The 22,535-nt window shown below is 55.9% G+C and overlaps 1 long non-coding RNA gene across 1 annotated transcript; it reads left to right on the top strand.

Annotated features, from left to right (window-relative positions):
• Window positions 1–6,531: 6,531 nt before the first annotated feature.
• Window positions 6,532–14,184, top strand: LOC123360171. Its single transcript, XR_006575972.1, has 5 exons — window positions 6,532–6,570; window positions 7,206–7,228; window positions 8,092–8,204; window positions 8,491–8,523; window positions 14,169–14,184. It is a non-coding gene; the product is annotated as an uncharacterized LOC123360171 (long non-coding RNA).
• Window positions 14,185–22,535: the final 8,351 nt, after the last annotated feature.

Raw genomic sequence — 22,535 nt, forward strand, 5'->3', positions numbered from 1 at the left:
TTTAAAGTTCATCATGGAGGAGCCTTGGTTCACTTAGGCTAGAGCAGGGGGGGCTTCATCGACACTCGTGGTCTTCCACCCCCCCCCCCCCGAGTTACCTAGAGTTATGCCTAGTGACACCAACATGTGTGTGTGTGAATGTGTGTGTGTATAGGTATTAGGTATAATGTGTGTGTATAAGGATTAAAATATTAGTTCTTGGTCATAAATCAAATTATCATAATAAATGTGGCATCTTTGTCTTGCCCCCTGAAAAGATCCCGTGTAGTTTTGTCTGTACAACAAAACAGCACCCACTGTGTACAGGTGTTTGATCTGCTCAAGTAGTCCCCATGGTATAACACTAGCGTTCAGAGGTTCCTATTGTACACAGTTCCTGGGGTAAGCTTTATGTCTTTGTGCATTCCTTCAATAAGCCACTAACATTGTCTGGCCTCCTCCAACAGAGCATCTTTGAAATACAGAGACATGGTTAATATTTCTAGCCTCAGGTACAAATGTTACATGCATACAGGTTGGATTAACACAGTCAATAGGTCTTAAGTTTTGCAATGATACCTCACATCAGCCATCTTGCATAAAGTATATATTAGCTATGTCATATCCAGATCATAAGCATATTTTCATAAAGACTGTAGAGTATAATGTATGTTTGCTGATCTGCAAATAGGAAAGGAGCATGCACCTTTGGGTGCAAACGCTCATGACAATAGTGCAGAGCCATGCAAGCTCCATGGTTCTGTGTGAGATGGCAGACAGTGAGGAGGGCCAGGCAGATTTGTGGGTTTAGAAAAAAACGGTGTAAACCAGGGGGTCTCAAACTCAAATGACCCCGAGGGCCGCATGAGGACTAGTGCATTGGCCCGAGGGCCGAATCACTGACGCCCCCTTGCTGCCCCTGGCCCCACCCCCAATCCACCCCTTCCATGAGGCCCCGCCCCTGCCCTGTCTCTTCTCCACCTCCTCCCCTAAGCGCGCGGCTCCCCGCTCCTCCCCCCTCCCTCCTGGAAAGTGCTAAGCGCCACCAACAGCTGTTTGGTGGCTTGGCGGCGGGGCACTTAGGCGGCGGGTCCCGGAACAGAAGGGGCCCCCCACCGCCGAAGACCGGGCTGCGCTTTGGCGGCGGCGGGTCCCTCTTTTCCCACCCCGGCCGGTCCCGCTTCCCACCCCGGCCCGGCCGGTCCCGCTTCCCTCCCCCACCCCCCGGCCCGGCCCGGCCCCGGCGGGTCTCGCTTTCCTTCCCCACCCCCGGCCTGGCCCGGCCCCGGCGGGTCTCGCTTCCCTTCCCCCCCCTGGCCCGGCCCGGCCCGGCGGGTCTCGCTTCCCTTCCCCCCACCGGCCCGGCCCGGCCCGGCCCCGGCGGGTCTCGCTTCCCTCCCCCCCCGCCCGGCCCGGCCCGGCCCCGGCGGGTCTCGCTTCCCTTCCCCCCCCCCGGCCTGGCCCGGCGGGTCTCGCTTCCCTTCCAACCCCCTTGCCCGGCCCGGCCCGGCCCCGGCGGGTCTCGCTTCCCTCCCCCACCCCCCGGCCCGGCCCGGCCCCGGCGGGTCTCGCTTCCCTTCCCCACCCCCGGCCCGGCCCGGCCCCGGCGGGTCTCGCTTCCCTCCCCCACCCCCCGGCCCGGCCCGGCGGGTCTCGCTTCCCTTCCCCCCCCCACGGCCCGGCCCCGGCCCCGGCGGGTCCCGCTTCCCACCCAGGCCCCGGCCCGGCCCCGGCGGCTCCCGCTTCCCCCCCCCGCCTTACCCGAGCGCGTCTCCGGCGAGGCCTGAGCTTCGTCCCGCTCAGAGCCGCGTGGTGAGGGGGTGGGGCTGTGAGCTCCACGCCGAGCGCAGCGCTCAGCCCAGAGCTCCCAGCCCCGCCCCCTCCCCACGCGGCTCGGATCGGGGCGGGGCTCAGGCGCTCGGACGGAGACTCGGCGCTCTATGCGCCGAGGCTCCAGGAGAGGGGCGGAGGCGGGAGCCTCCGCTTTTCTCTTGGGGGCCCCTGCGGGGCCCGGGGCAAATTGCCCCCTTTGCCCCCCCTCTGGGCGGCCCTGGGGAGCTCCGCGGGCCGCAGGGAAGAGCTCTGCGGGCTGCATGCGGCCCGCGGGCCGCATGTTTGAGACCCCTGGTGTAAACATTATGTATACGTTTATGTAGGGGTCACATATAACATTAGTGGCTAGTTAACAATGCGTTCTAAGAAGTTGGATCCCATGGCCACAACCACCCCTGACTGAGCTGTTTGGTACCCAGCATACACTGCCAAACCAAAGCGTCCCAAAATGCAGTGGGTGGACAGTGGGAGATCTATTCATGGTGCACCTCACTCTGAATCTATACAAGTGGTTCTGGTGAGTACCCTGACGGCTGAGGAAGGAGTCCAGGAGGCATGCACACCAGTGACATAGTAACTGTAAAAACAAGGAGTCCGGTGGCACCTTAAAGACTAACAGATAAGGTGCCACCGGACTCCTTGTTGGTTTTGTGGATACAGACTAACACGGCTACCTCCTAATACGTGGCATAGTAACCGTAGTAACTCTGTGCTGACATAACTTGAGTTAACCCACGCTTAAAGTGTAGATATGGCCTTAGGTATATTAAATGTTTGGGAGAGGTAACAGGAACAGTCTGCGGGTAGACAAAGATTCATTCAGGTGTTTCGGCTCAAGGCATTGGAACTGGCCTTACTGCACCCTACAGGCTCAGGAACAAAGAGGCACAAAAAAGATCTCATTTATTTATTACAATGTCTTGACTCGAGGGTGTATAACTCGTGATTTTAGAATTCTTGTGGTTGTCAAGGTATCTTGGGGTTGTAGATGCATGTTCATTATATTTTGAAAGGCAAAACTGTGAATGGGTTGAACAAAGAATTAGATCAGTCCCTCAGGATAAGTAGACTGGCTATTAGCCAAGATCATCAGGGATGCAGGCCCATGCTCTGCATGTCCCTAAACCGTCCTTTGATTGCCAGATGCTGGGAGTGGGCAATGGGATGGTTCACTGAGTCATTGCCTGGTCTGATCATTCCCTTAGAAGCACCTGGCATTGACCACTGCCACAAGACAGGATACTAGATTAGGCGGACTATTGGTCTGACCCATGTTGGCAGTTCTAATTTTCTGCAAAAATTACAATAGATTTTTTTTTCCAGGGAGAAAGACATTATAGGTGATAGTATCCTGCCTTTACTGAATATTTGAGAATCAAGCTGTACACAACGGCATGTGGAAAAACACTAAGGGCTAGACTGGGGCAAAATAACAGTTGCAAAAATGCAATCCCCAGTGGTGGATTGACTCAAAACAAAGTTTTGACACTAGGCCAGAAATTCTGTCAGCTCTAAAATGAGAAGAAAAAATTAAATTTAAAAATTCAGGGAATTCAGGTTATCCCAGCAGCAGATAAAACAACTTAGGAAACTGAGCATGCGCAGTGCCCGGGAGCAGCACATGGCTGCGGGAGGCGCGTTAATACGCTGCCCGGGGGCTCCTGAGTCTGATGGTTCAGCAGCCCCCGTCCCGCCCCCGCTTTTCCCCTGGGGAGCCCCGCCCCCTCCTGCCCCCTCTGGGCTGAGGTGGGTCCCCGTGGGTCCCACCCCCCTGCGTGGGGCCCGGGGGCGGGGCCAGGCCCAGGCCCAGGCCTGGGGAGGAGCCGCCCCTTCCCGCCCCCGCCCCTTTGTGCGGCAGCGGGACCATGGCCGGGGCCAGGAGCGCGGCGCGGGGGCTGTTGCAGCTCGCGGGGCAGCGCGGTGGGGCCGGGGGCAGCACGGGGACACGTGGGGGGCGGACACGCTCCTGCCGGGAGGGGGCCGGGCCCGGCTGTCTGGTTCGCCCCCTGCCCGGGGGGGTCCCCAAGCTCCGCGCGGCCAGAGTGGGGCTGCGGGGGCAAGTGGCCCGGGCGGGCCCGGGGCGACGGAGCCCGGGAGCGGCTGGGCCCGGAACGTGGCTCGGCTGCAGAGCCCGGGGCGGGGAGGGAATCTGGGTTGTTCAGAGCCGGGCGGGGGGGGGGGAGCTGGGAGTGCGTTGGGGGGGGTCAGAGCCAGCGGGGGGGGGGCCGCGGGGGATGGGGGCTGTGGGGAGCTGGGAGTTTGGGGTGTGCGGGGGGGGGTCAGGGCTGGGTGGGGAGCGGCCGGGGATGGGGGCTGTGGGGTAGCTGGGAGTTTGGGGTGCACTGGGGGGTCAGGGCTGGGGGGGGAGCGGCTGGGGATGGGAGCTGTGGGGGAGCTGGGAGTTTGGGGTGCGCTGTGGGGGGTCAGGGCTGGGGGGGAGCGGATGGGGATGGAGGCTGTGGGGCTGCTGGGAGTTTGGGGTGCACTGGGGGGGTCAGGGCTGGGGGGGAGCGGCTGGGGGCTGGGGGGGGAGCTGGGAGTTTGGGGTGCGCTGGGGGGTCGGGGCTGGGGGATGTTTGGGGGGCTCCATGTTCAGATCTGGCCTGCGGGAGCTTTGGGGGCTGGCGCTGGGGAAAGTGGGGGACTGTCTGAAGTTGGCTGCTTGGGATGTGGGTGAGGCCCCGGGGAGCTGGGGGTTGGGCTGCACCCCTGTCCCTGCAGCCTGGGGCCCTGCGTTTCCTCTGGAAAAGCTGCTCCCTGTTTCACCAGCTCTTCTCAGTCTGAGTCCCAGGGACCCTGCACAGGCGTCTGCAGGGCAGGACGGGCCCTGAAATCTGGCAGCTGGGAGGTTTGCAGCAGTTTCTAACCCTCCTTCCCCTGCTTCTTCCAGGAGGCACCACAAAAGCATCTGGCCCCTCTGGGAAAAGAGAGAGAAGCAGCCAAAGCCGAGGAGGAGCGGCAGAGCGAGGAGCTGCTGGTAGGTGCCCAGAGCCCCCGCCACTTAGGTTTGCCTGGCATAAGAATGACCTGGTGAGTGCAGGGCCCACCCTGCCAGCCTCAGCCAGGGACCCATCCCCGCTGGAGCCCACGGAGCCTGGAGAGTCAGACACGGGGGTAACATGATGCCCTTAGGATGCAGGAGGCTGCTGGGCAGGAGAGGGTTAGTCTGTGTTAGCCCAGAGCCCCTGCCCACAGGCTGCCTGGATGTCACAGTGACCAGGGATCCTTTCTAGCTCCTGGGGGGATGGGGAGGAAGGAGATGAAATGTGGGCTGCAGAGATGGAGGATTTGGCTCAGTGCACGTTGATGAGGTTTTGGGGAGAAGTGTCCCTCCTGTAGGTGATGTACAGCTCACCCCGGTCCTGATCCCTCCTCCCTTCCTGGGATAAATGAACTTCCCATCTCCCACCACCAGAGATCTTGTGTTCTGGTAAATAACTCTGCCACCCGTCCCAGGTGCATTTATGATTTTTGGAGCAGATGAATTTCAATGTTGATAAATGCAAAATAGTGCACATTGGAAGAGATAATATCAAATGCACATAAAATGATGAGGTCTAAATTAGCTGTTACTGCTCAAGGAAGAGATTTTGGAGTCACTGTGGATAGTTCTCTGGAAACATCCACTCAATCTGCAGCAGCAGTCAAAAAAGCAAACAGAATGTGGGGAATCATTAGGAAAGGGATAGACAATAAAACAGAAAATATCCTATTGCCTCTATATAAATCCATGGTATGTCCACATCTTGAATACTGTGTGCAGATCTGGTCGCCCCATCTCAAAAAAGATACATTGGAAAAGGTTCAGGGAAGGTCAGCAAAGATGATGAAGGATATGGAACAGCTTCCGTATGAGGCGAGATTAATAAGACTGAAGCTATGGCTGCACTCCGCAGCTTTTAGCGACATGACTGTGCCGCTACAGCCGTTCTGCTGCCAGGCGCGCAGTGTAGCTGCTCTTTGTTGGCAGGAGAGAAGTGCCAGTGTAGACAAAGCCTGAGACTGTTCACCTTGGAGAAGAGACGACTAAGGGGGGATATGGTAGAGGTCTATAAAATCATGACTTGTGTGGCGAAAGTAAATAAGAAAGTGTTATTTCCTCCTCATAACACAAGAACTAGGAGTCATCCAGTGAAATGAATAGGCAGCAGGTTTAAAAGAAACAAAGGAAGTATTTCTTCACACAACACACAGTCAACCTGTGGAACCCCTTGCCAGGGGATGTTGTGAAGGCCAAGACACTAACAGGGTTCTAAAAAGAACTAGAGAAGTGCATGGAGGACAGGTCCATCAGTGGCTATTAGCCAGGATGAGCGGGATGGTGTCCCTAGCCTCTGTTTGCCAGAAGCTGGGAATGGGCAACAGGGGATGGATCACTTGATGATTCTCTGTTCTGTTCATTCCCTCTGGGGCACCTGGCATTGGCCTCTGTCAGAAGACAGGATACCGGGCTAGATGGGCCTTTGGTCTGATCCAGTCTGGCCGTTCTTATGTTCTGTGTTCCCCCGTTACTGAGCCGCCCTCTCCCTGTTGCAGAAACAGACGGAAGCCGAGAGGCAGAAGATCGTCTGGGAGTGGCAGGAGCTGCGAGGGTTTCTGGAGGAGCAGGAGTAGCAGCTGCTGTCCCGGCTGGAGGAGCTAGAGAGAGCCATTGTCCAGAGAAGGGATGAGGGCGTCTGCAGCCTGTCCTGGCAGATTTCCCTGCTCAGCGGCAGAGGAGGAGAGAAGGGGCAGCAGCCGCTGAGCCAACCCCTGCAGGTCAGGCTGTCATTGCAATGAACATACGCAGCGTTTCTCTAGGCGCTTCTGAGCCCTAGACCCCAAAGCACTTTACAGAGTGGGGTCAGGGGCATTATCCCTATGGGACAAATGGGGAAAGTGAGGCAGAGGGAGGGGCAGAGCCCTGCCCAAGGTCACCCAGTGAGTCTGGCAGCGGCGCCAGGGATGGGCCCTGGGAGTCCTGTATGCTGCAGCCCCAAGACCTTCTCTCCTGGAAATGTCTCTCTGCATTTGCACTTGGAGGGTGAAATCCCCTCTCCCACCATGCTGAGGTCCCGAGCCAGGCCCAAGGCCCCTGTCACTGCAGGTTAATGGGTTTAGTGGGGCCAGGGGCCTTCTGGGTCTCTCAGCACTGGGGGGAATTTGATTCTCAATGCAGAGAAATATCTTCTGCCTGTAAAGTGCCCGGGGAGAAGATTTCCACAGTGGGACCTGCCCGCAGGGATTGCTGGGGCTGCGTAGGGGAAAGTCCCTGGTAGGGGGGCAGCACCTCTGGGAATGGAAACCTGAAATTCCCCTACTGCCCGAGGCCTCAATGGTGACCCCTGCAGAGCAGGAGGCCTCCCCACCCAGGGACACTCCCCCTGACGGCCTCCTCTTTCTCTCCTTTTTAGGGTGCTGGGAGCACTGGGGGCAGGTAAGTCCTGGGCTCCATTTCGCTCCCCCTCATGGGCTGCTAGGTTTGATAACTGCACTGAATAGGAAGCTGCCCCCTGGCAGGAAGCGAGAGAGAAATGGGGAAAGGAGGGTGGGAAAGGCAGGGAAACACAGGGAAGAACCAGCAGGGCCCTACAGGGGTGTCCAGGAAGGGGCTGTTTTCCTCCTGAGTGACACTGAACGTGACAGGCAAAGACTTGGCAAAATACTAAGAACTAAAATTTATTTCCCATACTAAGGGCAGATTCCCCCCTTGTTCTTCGTACGTGGGTGTCCCATGGAGAGCAGTGGGTGTTCTGCTGCGAATGGAGCATGGCACAGAGTCTTAAACCGATGCCCTGGCCACTGGCCGTAACGGACGGTGCAATGTGGCCCTCTCTGCCAAAGGAGCTGGACGCCCCAGGGTTACTGTTTCAGCTGAAGGGTTGGGGGGTTTTGGCATTAAAGGGCCCACGTTCATTCCCTGCTGGAGCCCTGGGCTCTGTCTGTGGCCACTGTCAGCATGTAGGACCTGCCCACTCTCTGGTCTGTGTCTCCTCCCTTTCCACATAATCCCCGTGCTGGTGCCCCTTGTTCCTGCCGTAAACCAGCGTAGGGGGTGGCTCTGCCCCCCCCCCCCCGAACCAGAGCGTCCCTGAGAAAGCCCCTGAACAATGTCTCCGTTCCTTGCTCGAGTGTCTCCCCACTTCCCGTCTCTCTGGGGAGCACAGGGCTGAGGTGACTCACCCTGACATTGACTATCTCAGGCTACAAAGCTCAGATCCAGGTTTTGTGAAGTTTGGGGGTTGCTGGGCTCAGGGTCTGGGGCTCAGGCCTATTTCTCACCCCTCCTTTCCCCAGCAGGGAGGACAGGACATTTCGGAAGCCAGAGGCGTCGTTTGCGGAGCTGGAGAAGAGACTCAGCGATTTCTCTCTGCAAAGTGCCCTGCTGCAGGAGGTGCTGCTGGGATTCAAAGGTGAGTTGGAGTCTGGGGGTGGTGTCTCCTCTGGTCAGAGCAACCCTGACCCTGGGAAGGAGTCGGGGACTCTAGTGATGTCACTGATCCTGGGCTCCATCTCACAGCCCAGCTCAGCGAGTCGCCCTTCCCCATGGAGCAGCCCTGTCTGCAGCGGCTGCGTTATCGGCCTCTGATCTCTGTCACCATCTCGTCGTTAACAGCAGTTCCATTAATAAGCAATGGGGATTTCTCCATTAATGTGAGGGCCTGAATTCTCACCTCTCCCATCTTCTCCTTCCCCTAGAGACGCTGCGACGGAAGCTGGGGAGCGACACAGGTACGTGTCTATCTCTGACTGGCCGTGGGGAGATTTCAGCCCAATAACCATGTTAACGACAGGGGATTGCAGCCTCCAGCAGCTAGAAGCTGAGGGTATGGCTACACTGGCGATTTGCAGCGCTGGAAAGCCTCCACCAGCGCTGCAATTAGTAAGTGGCCACACCTGCAGGGCACTTCCAGCGCTGCAACTCCCTGGCTGCAGCGCTGGCCGTACACCTCACTCGGCATGGGGAATAAGGATTCCAGCGCTGGTGCTGCAGCGCTGGTCATGAAGTGTGGCCACACACCAGCGCTGTGATTGGCCTCCAGGGAATAAGGTGTATCCCAGAATGCTTTTATAAATTACTCTCTTTGTTTTGTTATGCAGCCTCTCTTTGTTTTGTTGTGAACGAGCTCCGATCGGAGCTCCGTTCTGTACCTGGCTGTAAACAATCAAATGAGAGGCAGGCAGGGAGAGTGAATGAAACAGAACGGAGCCGATTGGAGCTCCGTTTGAACTGCTTATCTATAAAAACAAACACTGATCACAGCAAACAGGAGCTATCTGTACCTGGCTGTGAACGATCAAATGAGAGGCAGGGGAAACAGTGTTGGATGCAGGCTGTTAGGGTTTGCAAACATTTTGTGATTTTTCCAATCTCTCTCTTCCCCGCTCCCTGTCACAGTACACCACAGGGAGTGAGTGAAACGGGGGAGTCCGTGTTGGAGGCAGGCTGTTTGCAATTAGAGTTAAGACTAAGGGCTCATGAACATTTTGTGATTTTTCCAATCCAGGAAGCTAACACACAGTGTTGGCTCCAAAAATCCACTCTCTCTATCTTCCCCGCTCCCTGTCACAGTACACCACCCTCCACCCCCCTCTTTTGAAAAGCACGTTGGTGCACTTGAATGCTGGGATAGCTGCCCATAATGCAGCACTCCCAACAGCGCTGCAAATGCTGCAAATGTGGCCACACACCAGCGCTGGTAGCTGTGAGTGTGGCCACACACCAGCGCTGCTCCTACACAGCTGGATGACCAGCGCTGCAAACTACCAGCGCTGTAAACCGTAAGTGTAGCCATACCCTGTGTAACAATGGGAAGCGATGTTACTTTGTTCTTGCACCACTATATTTTCAACTGACTTGTCTCTTAAATATTTTAGCTCAGGGATCAGCAACCTTTGGCACGCGGCTCACCAGGGTAAGCACCCTGGCAGGCTGGGACAGTTTGTTTACCTGCGATGTTGGCAGGTTTGCCCGATCGCGGCTCCCACTAGCCACAGTTTGTCACTCCAGACCAATGGAGGCAGCGGGAAGTGGCAGCAGCACATCCTTCAGCCTGCGCCGCTTCCTGCATCTCCCATTGGCCTGCGACGGCAGACCGCGGCCAGTGGGAGCTGCAATCGGCCGACCCGTGGACATGGCAGGTAAAGAAACTGGCCCGGCCCACCAGGGTATGTGGATTGGAGTTTCCCCAAGGTCCTTTAAGTGTTTCTTGATTGGGCACTTGATTTGCAAATTCCTTTCTGAAGAAGCTGATCTAATGCTTTACTAAGGCTACTTCAGAATCAAAACACACTGATGTACAAGAACGTAGCCAATATTCCTAACTTTGACTGCAAAAATGATACACCCACACAGGTAGTATCATCATCAGGAGCAAATTATAACCTTTTCATAGACACCTTACACGACAACCGTTGTACAACATTTGCTGCAAATATAACAGTGGTTGCACCAATGAACTATACAGTCACAGGTTATATTAATAACATCACAGCCAGGGCTGGTGTTAGGGGGTAGCAAACAGGGCAACTTCCTGGGGCCCCAGACCCCCACAAAGCTACATTGCTTCAGCCCTGGGGGTGGGGCTCAGGGGCCCAGACTTCAGCCCCATGCGCTGGGACTGCAGCTTTCTGCCCTGGGCCTCAGCGAGTCTAATGCCGGCCTTGCTTGGCAGCCCCCTGAAAGCTGCTCATGGCCCCCCAGGGGGCCCCAGACTCATGGTTGAGAACCCTGCCTTACCCCATGAGTCACAACAACGTTCAGGTTACTGCCAGGCCCGAAGGACCAGTCACTTCCTTAGGTCAAATGACGCTTGGATCTCCCAGCAAAGACAACACTTGTAGCCAGTCCTGTCATAACCTGTATTAAGATTTATTTGAAAGAAAATGAGAGTTGTTTACAAAGTTAAAGCAGTGTGACAAAGCTCTGTCCTTGTCTCCATGGGCCCTGCATTTCCTGGTGGATTTCGCTAGCCTCAGAGGCTCACTGTGACCCTCCACGTAGCCCTTCTCTCTAGGGACAAGGGTCACAGCCCACTGAGCCATTTTCATCATAAGCCAGCGAGGGAGGGGTGGCAAAGCTCCCCTCCCTTGAACAGTCTCTGTTGTCTCCCAGTCTCAGTGATTAATCAGGGGAGCAAAGGGGGGAGCCCAGGACCCTCCTCTACTCTAGGCTCCAGCCCAGGGACCCTAATAGTATCAGCTGTGGTATCTGACCTTTTAGAAACAGGACACATACAATTCCCTGTTCTACTTCCCCACAGCAGCCCCCACTTCCTCAGGCTCCACTTCACCCTTACCTCAGGGCCTCCTTCCTTGTGCCTGATCTGGTGTGTACTGATCAGTCGCTCCCACAGCTCCTGTTCTGCACACCCACCTGCCTAACTGGGAGCTCTTTAACTAGTTTCAGCCAGCCCCTGATTGGCTTCAGGGGTTCCAATCAACCTAGCTGTCTCCACAGATTTGTGGAAGGATGTTAATTGGCCCCAGGTGTCTTGATTAACCTGGAGAAACTGTCATTTGGTTACCATGGTAACAGGGATTTGTTTAGCCTGGGGCTAACATACCTGTTTCTCACTACTTTCCTATAGCCAGCTGGCCTTGCCCTGTCACAGCAGCTAATCATCCAGATGCAGACAAATTACAGTCTTAAATTTCAAAGGTAATAGAAGCTTCTATAATAAGCAAGCTCTGCATATTCTTTAGGACTAACCCCGGCTAAGCAGCTGGGGATCTCATGCTTATGCCTAGGAACTTTGCCCCCCAGAGTCCAAGCAGCATACAGATAATCAGTTCCTTCTGTATGAGGTTTTTCATCCCCTTCCTGCCATGTGCTCTGAGCTGGAAACTCAGCTAATGGGAAGTCAAGAGCACAACAGTCTTTTGTCCTTAACATGCCGTAATAGTCTCTCTGGTGTGGATGGACCTTTCCTGCCAGGCAGGGTGTAATGCATTCGGCTGTCAATCAGCACTTCACCTAGGTAAAGTCTCTCTCCTGTGTGGTGATTTACAGAGCCACAGAGGCTCACAATACAACTAGTCAGATATTAACCCAGGCAGCAACTCACAAGCACTCAATAAAGTCTAAACATGTTCTTAGAATCCTAATACCTGTTTTAACAATACTAACACAGTTGAGTCAGACCGATTCCACTGTGTGTTTGTCCATGTTCAACTAAGACATAGAGGCTTGTGTAAGAGCTAACACCTCGTCTGCCAGTGTCACAGGCAGGCTGGGCAGGGATGGTGTCTCTAGCCTCTGTTTGCCAGAAGCTGGGAATGGGTGACAGGGGATGGATCATTTGATGGTTACCTGTTCTGTTCATTCCCTCTGGGGCACCTGGCATTGGCCACTGAGCTAGATGGACCATTGCTCTGATGCAGTGGGCCCTTCTTATGTTCACAGTCTGTATGAGGAGTATCTACTCATTTGGACTCACTGGGGAGCCACAGAAATGAACAAGATGTGCTGCGGCAAGAAGGCCCAGTCTCAGCACCCCCAGGGTCACACTTCCCAAAAGCTAAAACTAGGCCCAGCCCATGAAGGGGGCATTGCCAGGAGAGACTGGATAAAGGCTGGAGCATCCAACAACTTAGTTAACCTGAGAGAGCTGCCTTGGGGACAGTGACAGGGAGAATCCCCAGAGTGACTCCTTTGATTCTGCTCTTCTCTGGCCTTTGGTTCTTACAATCATAGAACTGGAAGGGTCCTCTAGAGCAGCGGTCCCCAACCTTTTTGGCACTAGGGACCGGTTTCGTAGAAAAAATAATTTCCGCGGACCTGCCCCCTATCTGACCCCCACCCACTTCCTGCCCCCCCGACTGCCCGCCCCCCTCAGAATCCCCGACCCATCCTGCTCCTTGTCCCCTCACCATCCCCCAGAGACCCCCACCACCCTGGGACCCCACCCCTACTCTCTGTCCCCTGACTGCCCCAACCCCTATCCCCCACCCCCGCTGAGTCCTGACAGACCCCCCCCGGAACACCCACAATCCAACCCCCCCGCATTCCCTGACCGCTCCCCCAACCTCCGCCCCCTCTCTGTGCCCTGACTGTCCCCAGGACTCCCTGCCCCTTAGCCAACCCCCCTGGCCCCAGCCTCTTACCCCCGGCTCCCTCCTCACCCGGAGCCTCAGCGCCTCGCCCGACAGCTGCAGCGTGTCTCCGGCGGGGCCTGAGCTCCATCCTGCTCCGAGCCACGTGGGGAGGGGGCGGGGCTGGGAGCTCCACGCCGAGCGGAGGCAGCTGAGCTTAGCCCGGAGCTTGCAGCCCCGCCCCCTCACCACGCGGCTCTGAGGGGGCGGGGCTTAGGGGCCCTGCCGGAGACACGCCTCTTGATGTGCTAGGGGTCGGTTCGCGGCCCGGTTCCTAGCAGGGGATTGGGGACCCCTGCTCTAGAGGTCATCTAGGCCAGTCCCCTGCCCTCAAGGCAGGACTCAGTATTATCTAGACAATCTCTGACAGGTGTTTGTCCAGCCTGCTCTTAAATATCCCCAGTGATGGAGATTCCACAACCTCCCTGGGCAATTTATTCCAGTGCTTAACCACTCTGACAGTTAGGAAGTTTTTTTCCTAATCTCCATCCTAAACTGCCTTAAATCCATTGCTTCTTGTCCTATGGTCATGTCCCCTCTGAGTCTTCCCCAGTTTTTTTCAATCTTCCCTCATAGGTGATGTTTTCTAGATCTTTAATCATTTTTGTTGCCCTTCTCTGGACTTTCTCCAATTTGTCCACATCTTTCTTGAAATGTGGCCCCTAGAACTGGACACATTACTCCAGTTGAGACCTAATCAGCGTGGAGTAGAGCGGAAGAATTTCTTCTCATGTCTTGCTTACAATACTCCTGCTAATACTTCCCAAAATGATACTTGCTTTTTTGCAACACTGTTGACTCCTATTTCGCTTGTGATCCACTACGACCCCCAGATCCCTTTCCGCAGTGCTCCTTCCTAAGCCGTCATTTCCCATTTTGTATGTGTGCCACTGAGTGTTCCTTCCTAAATGAAGTACTTTGGATTTGTCCTTATTGAATTTCATCCTATTTACTTCAGACCATTTCTCCAGTTTGTCCAGATGATTTTGAATTTCAATTCTATCCTCCAAAGTCCTTGCAACCCCTCCCAGTTTGGTATCGCCCGCAAACTTGATAAGTATAAGAGAGAGACTCTGCTCCTGGGAGGGTTTCACCATGTGTCAGAGGGCTACACCCTGGTGGGAGGGGGCTAGGCCTGTACTGGGATAAGGTCACTCTGTGCTTCACAGTGTGGCAGAACCTAGAATGTCCATTAGCAGGGAACAATGCTGGGGGGAATCGACATGTGGAAAGGACAGAAACCCTGTCTGAATTCTCTCACATTGCCTTTCTCGCCCTAGCAGGCTACAGAATAACGTCCACGTTTCTCCCCAAATCATCCCCTCCTCCCAGGGGGAAGGAAATGGCTGCAATGGAGCTGGCTCAGGTAAGGGATTCTCAGGGAGCTGGTGGTGGGTTCTGCTTGGAGGGAGAGAAGCAGTAAATGTACAGGAGGGTGGGAGCCAGTGATGAGCTGCCAAAATATTAACAACAGGTTCCCTTGTCCTCACCTCACGAGGGGGTCATGCCCCTTCCAACCCCCCATGCTCCTTGACACCCCCCCGGGGACCCCGACCCATCCCCCCCGTCCCCTGACTGCCTCCTGCCACCCCATCAAACCCCTCCTCTCATTCTTGATGCCCCCCTGGAACCTCTGCCCCATCCAACCACCCCTTCTCTCTGTCCCTGACTGCCCCCCACCACCTCATCCAACCCCTGCTCCTTCCTGACTGCCCCCCGGGACCGTTGCCCCCATTCAGCCCCCTTGTACCCTGCCCTCTGACTGCCCCGACCCCTATCCAGCCCCCCACAACCTCAAAGGGGGAGGAGAAGAAGGGTGGAGCTTTCAGAGGAGAAGGGGAGGTGAGCTGGGGCCGGGGGCCGGGTGGACAGCTGCCTGAGCATTTGTTAAATTTAAAAGCTTTTTTAGAACCAGTTGTCCTGGAACAACCGGTTCTAAAAAGGCTTCTAAATTTAACAACCCGTTCATGCGACCCAGCTGGAGCTCACCACTGGTGGGAGCTGCTAGAGATGGTGGGAGGCAGGAAATATCCTGGGTGGAGAAAGGGAGGGGACGGGATGTGACAAACCTGCTGACACTAGTGTAGTTTAGGGTGTGATGGGTAGTCACCCCCAGGGGGCAGTCTGGGAACTGCTGTGCCCTCTAACCCAGGGGTCCCCAACCCCCGGGCCGCGGACCGGTACCAGTCCGCGGCCTGCTAGGAACCGGGCCGCGAACCGACCCCTAGCACATCAAGCGGCGTGTCTCCGGCAGGGCCCCTAAGCTCCGCCCCCTCAGAGCCGCGTGGTGAGGGGGCGGGGCTGCAAGCTCCGGGCTGAGCTCAGCTGCCTCCGCTCGGCGTGGAGCTCCCAGCCCCGCCCCCTCCCCACGTGGCTCGGAGCAGGATGGAGCTCAGGCCCCGCCGGAGACACGCTGCAGCTGTCGGGCGAGGCGCTGAGGCTCCGGGTGAGGAGGGAGCCGGGGGTAAGAGGCTGGGGCCAGGGGGGTTGGCTAAGGGGCAGGGAGTCCTGGGGACAGTCAGGGCACAGAGAGGGGGCGGAGGTTGGGGGAGCGGTCAGGGAATGCAGGGGGGTTGGATTGTGGGTGTTCCGGGGGGGGTCTGTCAGGACTCAGCGGGGGTGGGGGATAGGGGTTGGGGCAGTCAGGGGACAGAGAGTAGGGGTGGGGTCCCAGGGTGGTGGGGGTCTCTGGGGGATGGTGAAGGGACAAGGAGCAGGATGAGTCGGGGATTCTGAGGGGGGCGGGCAGTCGGGGGGGCAGGAAGTGGGTGGGGGTCAGATAGGGGGCAGGTCCGCGGAAATTATTTTTTCTACGAAACCGGTCCCTAGTGCCAAAAAGGTTGGGGACCGCTGCTCTAACCCTCAAGCTGGGCTGGCCCTTCTCACACTGATTTGCTGGACATTTAGCCAGCCTCTCCAGGGCCTGTTATCACCCAACACGACAGCAGGTGGCGCCATGCACCCAACTAAGCTACCTGAGTGCTTTACCTCAGCCACTCAAGGAGAGAGAGAAGACAACAGCCAATTTCCCAGCAATAAGTGTTAGCAAACAGATCAAAGCAGATTACTTATATAACCAAAAACTCAAACTAAGCCTAACATACTATCTGGATAGAATTTGAATTAGCAATTTCTCACCCTGACTGATGATAGTCCACCAAGTTTCCATACACAAGCTAGAAATCCCTTTACCCTGGGACCAGCACTTCCCCCACTTCAGTCTTTGTTGCTCAGGTGTTGCCAGGAGTTCTCTTGTGGTGGGGAATGAGGCCAAGAGATGATGTCACACCCCACCTTATGTAGCTTTTCCATAGGGCAGGAACCATTTGTTCCAAACTCAGTTCCCAGTCCGGTTTGTGGAAAAATATAGGTACCAAAATGAAGTTCATTGTCATGTGGTCTGGTCACATGCCCTAGAGTGCCCTGCTGAGTCATAGTAGCCATGACTCATAGGCTGGCTGAAACATTCAGAGGAGGGCTAAGCTCTTCCACAGTCCATTGTCTTTGTTGATGAGCCATGAACACTGTCTGGCTTCTTCATTGTTGTACCTGAAAGGCTCGTTGTGGGTGTTACCCAGAGTAAGCACATTTGAAAGACAGATACAGAGTCAATATCCATAGCTTCAGATACAAACATGATCCATGCACACAGGTAGGATAATCGTATTCAGCAAATCATAACTTTTCCAATGACACCGCACGTGACTCATCTTGTACAAAATGCCTCATGTCCTAATCATATTATAATCCTGCCACTATGCTGAATATGGGCTGTAGTGTCAGATAGTTCTTAATGTCAAGGCACAGGTGTTGGGAATGGAACTTGCCCTCTTTGTGGAACAGGAAATAACCCCCTAGCCAGGGCTGGGAAAACTTCCCAGACTCCCAGTGCTGGAGCCTGAACCTACTGACACTTCATTAGTTACCCCCACCCCCGATCTTTGTGGCAACTGCAAACGTTATCGGTGATGATTTTATATTCTCTTCCAGGTCATGGATAAGAATGTTAAATAGCACAGGGCCAAGATCCAATCCTTATGGGAACCCCCTAGAAAGAAATCCACTCAACCATGGTTCCCTATTTAAAATCCCAGTTTTTAATCTATTTAATGTATGCCGTGTGTATTTTGTACATTCTAGTCAAAATATTGTGCTGAAGCAACTCAAATGCCTACGTATATTACATCAGTACTATTAGCTGCAACCAAACTTTTGATCCAGTAAGGATATCCACTTAGTTTGATAGAATCTATTGTGTCTAAACCTTTTTAATGGATACTAATTACATTACTCTCCTTTCTTTATTAATGAAATCCAGTATCGGCTACTCCATTCTTTTGCCCAGTATCGATTTCAGACTGACACACTTGTAATTAGCTGCGTCATCTCTTTTATACTTTTTAAAATATTGGCACAGCATTAGCTTTATTCCAGTCTTCTGGAATTTCCCAAGTGTTCCAAGTCCTAATTAAAATTAACAGTCCACCACGCTCCTCCAGCAGGTCTTTCAAAACTCTAGTTCTTCTTCGAGTGATTGCTCCTATACATTCCAGTTAGGTGTGTGCGCCGCGCGTGCACGGCTCTTCGGAAGATTTTTACCCTACCAACTCAGGCGGGCCGGCTGGGCGCCCCCTGGAGTGGCGCTGCTTTAGCGCAGGATAAATACCCCAGCCGGCCCGTCCGCTCCTCAGTTCCTTCTTTCCGCCCGTGACGGCCGTTGGAACAGTGGAGCGCAGCTTAGCTGACCTCCACTTCCCTAGCTACTCGTAGTTTCTCTCGTTCTGTTTATAGTTGTAGTTAACTTTCTTTGTTTGTAGAATAGTATAGTGTATTTATTTTACAGGAGTTCGGGGTTTATCCCCTTCCCCTCACCCGGTGCCGGGTCCAATGCCCGGTCCACAGGGTTTTCTAATGCTCGGCCGGCCACAAGCCGCTGCCAGCAAGAGATCTTCTCCTAAGTGCCTCGAGGGATCTTACCTCACAGATAAGTGCCGCATTTGTGAGGCCTTTAATCCGTGAACAAAGGGGAGCGGGGCTTTCGTTTTAAACAGCTCCTGAGGGAGGCAGCTCTTGCTCCTCCGCTCTCGGCGCAGAGCGCTAGTTAGTTTTCAAGGCGCGCTCCCTCGGCACCGGATCGCCGGTACCGCCAAGGCCTCCTGGCACGACCGTCGCTGGCTCCGACGTACCCTCGGCATGGATCCCTCTCCTGGAGGATGAAGAGGCACAATATCCTTGCTGCGTCCGAGCCGCCGCCTCTGCAGCTGAGCGCTATGCTCAGTCGGATCGTCCGGCACCGGTGTCTGCCACGGCACCGACAATATCCACACCATTAACTCCGGCCAGGCAAGAGCCGTCAAGTCCGGTGCTGGAAAGCTCCCCGGTACGGACCGTGGTCGAGCTCGCTCTGAAGCTGCGTCCGAGATGCCTGCTCCGCAGCCGAGCGCTATGCTCAGTCGGATCGCCCGGCACCGATGTCTGCCGCGGCACCGACAATATCCGCACCATTAACTCCGGCCAGGCAACAGCCGTCGAGTCCGGTGCCGGAACACTCCCCGGTACGCACCATGGTCGAGCTCGCTCTGAAGCTGCGTCCCAGCCGCCTGCTCCGCAGCCGAGTGCTATGCTCAGTCGGATTGCCCGGCACCAATGTCTGCCGCGGCACCGACAATGCCCGCACCATTAACTCCAGCCAGGCAAAAGCCGTCGAGTCCGGTGCTGGAACACTCCCCGGTACGCACTGTGGTCGAGCTCGCTCTGAAGCTGCGTCCCAGCCGCCTGCTCCGCAGCCGAGTGCTATGCTCAGTCGGATTGCCCGGCACCAATGTCTGCCGTGGCACCGACAATGCCCGCACCATTAACTCCGGCCAGGCAAAAGCCGTCGAGTCCGGTGCTGGAACACTCCCCGGTACGGACCGTGGTCGAGCTCGCTATGAAGCTGCATCCGTGGTGAGAGCTATGGTCGAGCTCACTATTCCCTCCACGCCGGAGACAGTGTCCACGGCGAGGGAGCTGATTGCAATGACAGCATCTGCGCTGCCTCAACCCCCGGCACCGCCGGTGCGGGTTACATAGCCGATGGGCAAGCCTGCCTTGATCAGACCACCCTCCGTCGGCACCGCAGAGCGGCACCGTTCATGATCGCGGTCCCGCAGATGTTCTCGGTCCTGTCACCGATCTAGGTCCCGACGCTGCTCACAGTCTCGGCACCGTTCTCCATGTTGGTACCAGTAGTACTCGCGGCACCGGTCAGCATCCCATTCGCCGGTCCGGGACACTCAGCACCGATCCAGCTCCCGGCACCGCCCCAGGCACCGGGACACCCGTAGCCTCTCCTGATCATCGAGCCTCGCACCCTCGGTCGACCGCCCGGCACAGCTTCGGTGGCAGGTCCAGTTCTCGGTACCGGTATGTCTACCGGTACCGATCCCCGGTGCCACATCGAGCGACATCAGTTAGAGACGGAGACTCTACCAAGGGCTTTTCAGCTCCTCCAGGGCCATCCAGCCACGCATCAGTGTCGTCCCGTGCGGACACTTCATATGCGTAGTACTCTGTTTTCCGATGTGCCCTCCAGAGTCTTCCAGGAGACCTATCAGTGGTCATTCTGGACGCCTTGGGTGTACTACCACGCCAGAGTCGTACCGGTGATCCCGTCTTGCTCCGTTCCCTCAGAGCTCTGGGTGCCAGAGGCGACAATTAGTCGTCCCCGTCCGACCGGTACAGAGCAACCCCCGGTTCGGCACCGGGCTCCCAGATCCCACCGGATCAGGAGGTCGTCCAGGAGCTCGAGCCCACACAGGACCCGCTTGTCCCTGGCCTTTCTTCTTCCTCCTCCCCAGATGAGGCGGGGGCAGGAACATACCCCTCCGGCCCTCCTCTAATCAAAATGCGACCAGCCCCTAAATCCAAAGAGGCTGGGCGTGTGGTCTTACTGGGCCGTAAGATGTACCCGGAGGGGGCCCTGCAACTTCGTGTAGCGAACCAGCAAGCCCTGCTTAACCGCTACTGTGCGTGGCGGTGGGCAAATTTACAGAGTCGGTTCTTTGGAACTCCCGTCAAGAGTTCGATGCCCTCCTGCAGCAAAGGACGGAGCTGGAGGGAGCTTCCCTCCAGGCCTCGTTGGACGCAGCTGACTCCGCTGCCATGACTCTGGCCTCGGGTGTTGCCACGCGGCGCGTTTCATGGCTCCAGTTATCGAGCCTTCCCTCGCAGCTGCGGCACGCTATACAGGACTTGCCCTTCAATGGCACAGGCCTGTTCTCTGAAAACACTGGCCCTAGGCTGCAAAACCTAAAGGGCAGCAGGGTCACTTTGCTCTCTCTCTCTCGGCATGCACACGCCGGTGATTCAGCGCCGATGTTTCCGTCCCCAGCCTCCGCTCTTACCCTGCGCCTTGACAAAGTCAGGACTTGGCCAGCGGGCGTGGCTTACGCGGTCGTGGCCATCAATCCGGACCCCAAAGGAGCCGAAATTAGGGTCCTTCTGACCACCAATGGGGCAAAAGCCTACCCATCCTCATCCCTCCTAAGGACCCCTCTCACGAGCGATTCCTCTGGCAAGAGGTGCGGACGCTCCTCTTCATCGGAGCTATACAGGAGGTACCTAAGGGCGAAACCTAATCCCCTAGGCGAAGGGAGGTCTCAGACCTATCCTAGACCTGCGGGAACTCAACAAGTCACGATGTAGATGAGTTCCGCATGGTACCCAGGGCGACCGTCATCCCATCCTGGGATCCCGGAGACTGGTACGCCGCCCTCGATATGAAGGGCGCGTGTTTTCACATCGCCATTTCTCTTCCACACAGAAGGTACCCTCGGTTTGGGGCCTACCATCGTTATTCCCAGTATACGGCCCTCCCGGTTGGCCTCTATACAGCCCAGGGGTATTCAAAGTGCATGGCTGTAGTCACCGCCTTTCTTCGCCACCGTCGGATACACGTTCTCCGTATCTAGACGAGTGGCTCATTCGAAGGACCACCGGGCCCAAGTTACCAGTCATGTGGGCATCGACACGAACCTATTCCTGTGTCTAGGCCTGATGATCAATAGTAAAATCCACTCTGATTCCCACAAAGGGAAGGGAGTTCATTGGGGCCGTCCTGGACTCCAGACTCGCCAGAGCCTGCTTACCTCAGCCTTGGTTTCAGGCAAGGGTAACAATTGTATAAGGTCTACGGACCTTCCCGCCAACTTGGACTCGCACTTGCCTAGGTTTCCTGAGTCACATGGCTGTCTGCACATTTGCAACCAAACATGCCAGGCTTCGCCTCCGTTCACTTCAATCGTGGCTCACCTGGGTGTGCCACCCGGGCAGAGATAGCATACTCGTGGTCGTCTCGTTCCCCCCGAGCATCCTAGGCTCCCTCGACCGGGAGTCAGCGCCCTCCCTGGTGTATCCAGGGATGCTGTTTCATTCACCCCTCGGGGTCCCTCATGACAGACAGCCCATCTCTCGGCTGGGTGCGCACCTGGTGTAGTTTCGCACTCACGGTCTTCGGTCAGCGCAAGAGCTGGCCTTACACATCAATGTCCGAGAGCTGAGAGCAGTCTGCCTTGTGTACCAGGCGATTCAGCTGGCGGATCGTCTCAGCAGATCCTTCCTGTCTCACAAGTGGTAGTTTCCTCCGGTCTTTATCTATTCCGTTTTCCAGAAGTGGGTCTTTCCCTGCATAGCCCTCTTCGCTCTCGCGAGAACGGAAAGAGAGAGAAATTCCCCTCGTTCCAAGGCCTCTCCCCAGGCTCGGTCTTGGAGGATTTTCCTGAGGCCTTGGATCAGCCATCTGCCATACGCTTTCCACTGTTCCCGCTGGTTCACAGGGTCCTGCTAAAACTCCGCATGGACAGAGCGCCCCTGATCGTGATCGCTCCAGCATAACCCGGGCAGCACTGGCACACCGTGTTGCTACACCTGTCGGTAGCAACCCTCTTGGCACAGACCCCATGACGCGGGATCACGGCAACCTTCACCACCCGGTCTTGTAATCCCTGCACCTCACAGCAGGGCTCCTGTGTGGCTAAACCGATCCGAGTTACGTTGTTCTGCCTCGGTTCTACAGGATTCTCCGGGGTGGTAGAAAATCTTCCACTCGGTTAAAGTATCTGGCCAAGTGGAAGCGTTTCTCCTGCTGCTCCGAAACGCGCAATGTTTCTCCCGCCGAGGTCCCGCTCCATTCCATCTGGCTCTTCAATCTGGTTCTAACCAGTTTTATGACTGCCCTAGTCGAGCCAATGTCAACATGCTCATTGATATACCTGTCCTGCAAGACAGTTTTCCTGTAGCCTTTCTTGCGGCCAGACGAGTCTCCGAGCTTCAGACTCTCACAATAGGCCCAAGGTATACTGTGTTCCTCAAGGACAAGGGCAGTTATTACCACGTCCGACCTGCCTCCCTAAGGAGGTGTCGGCCTTTTATATCTACCAGGATATCTTCCTTCCGGTCTTCTTTCCGAAGCCACTCTCTTTGCAAGGAGAGCAACAATTGCCCTCCTTCGACATCCGTAGGGCGTCCGCAATCTATATCTAGTGGACAGAGCCCTCTCGTAACGCCCCCAAAACCTTCATCGTACCGGCATACCGGACGAAGGGCACACCTGTCTCCTCCTAGAGGATTTCATCTTCAATGACGTTGTGCATCCGCACCTCCTCTGTTTT

Source organism: Mauremys mutica, unplaced genomic scaffold (genome assembly GCF_020497125.1).
Source record: "Mauremys mutica isolate MM-2020 ecotype Southern unplaced genomic scaffold, ASM2049712v1 Super-Scaffold_100216, whole genome shotgun sequence".
Lineage (NCBI taxonomy): Eukaryota > Metazoa > Chordata > Testudines > Geoemydidae > Mauremys > Mauremys mutica.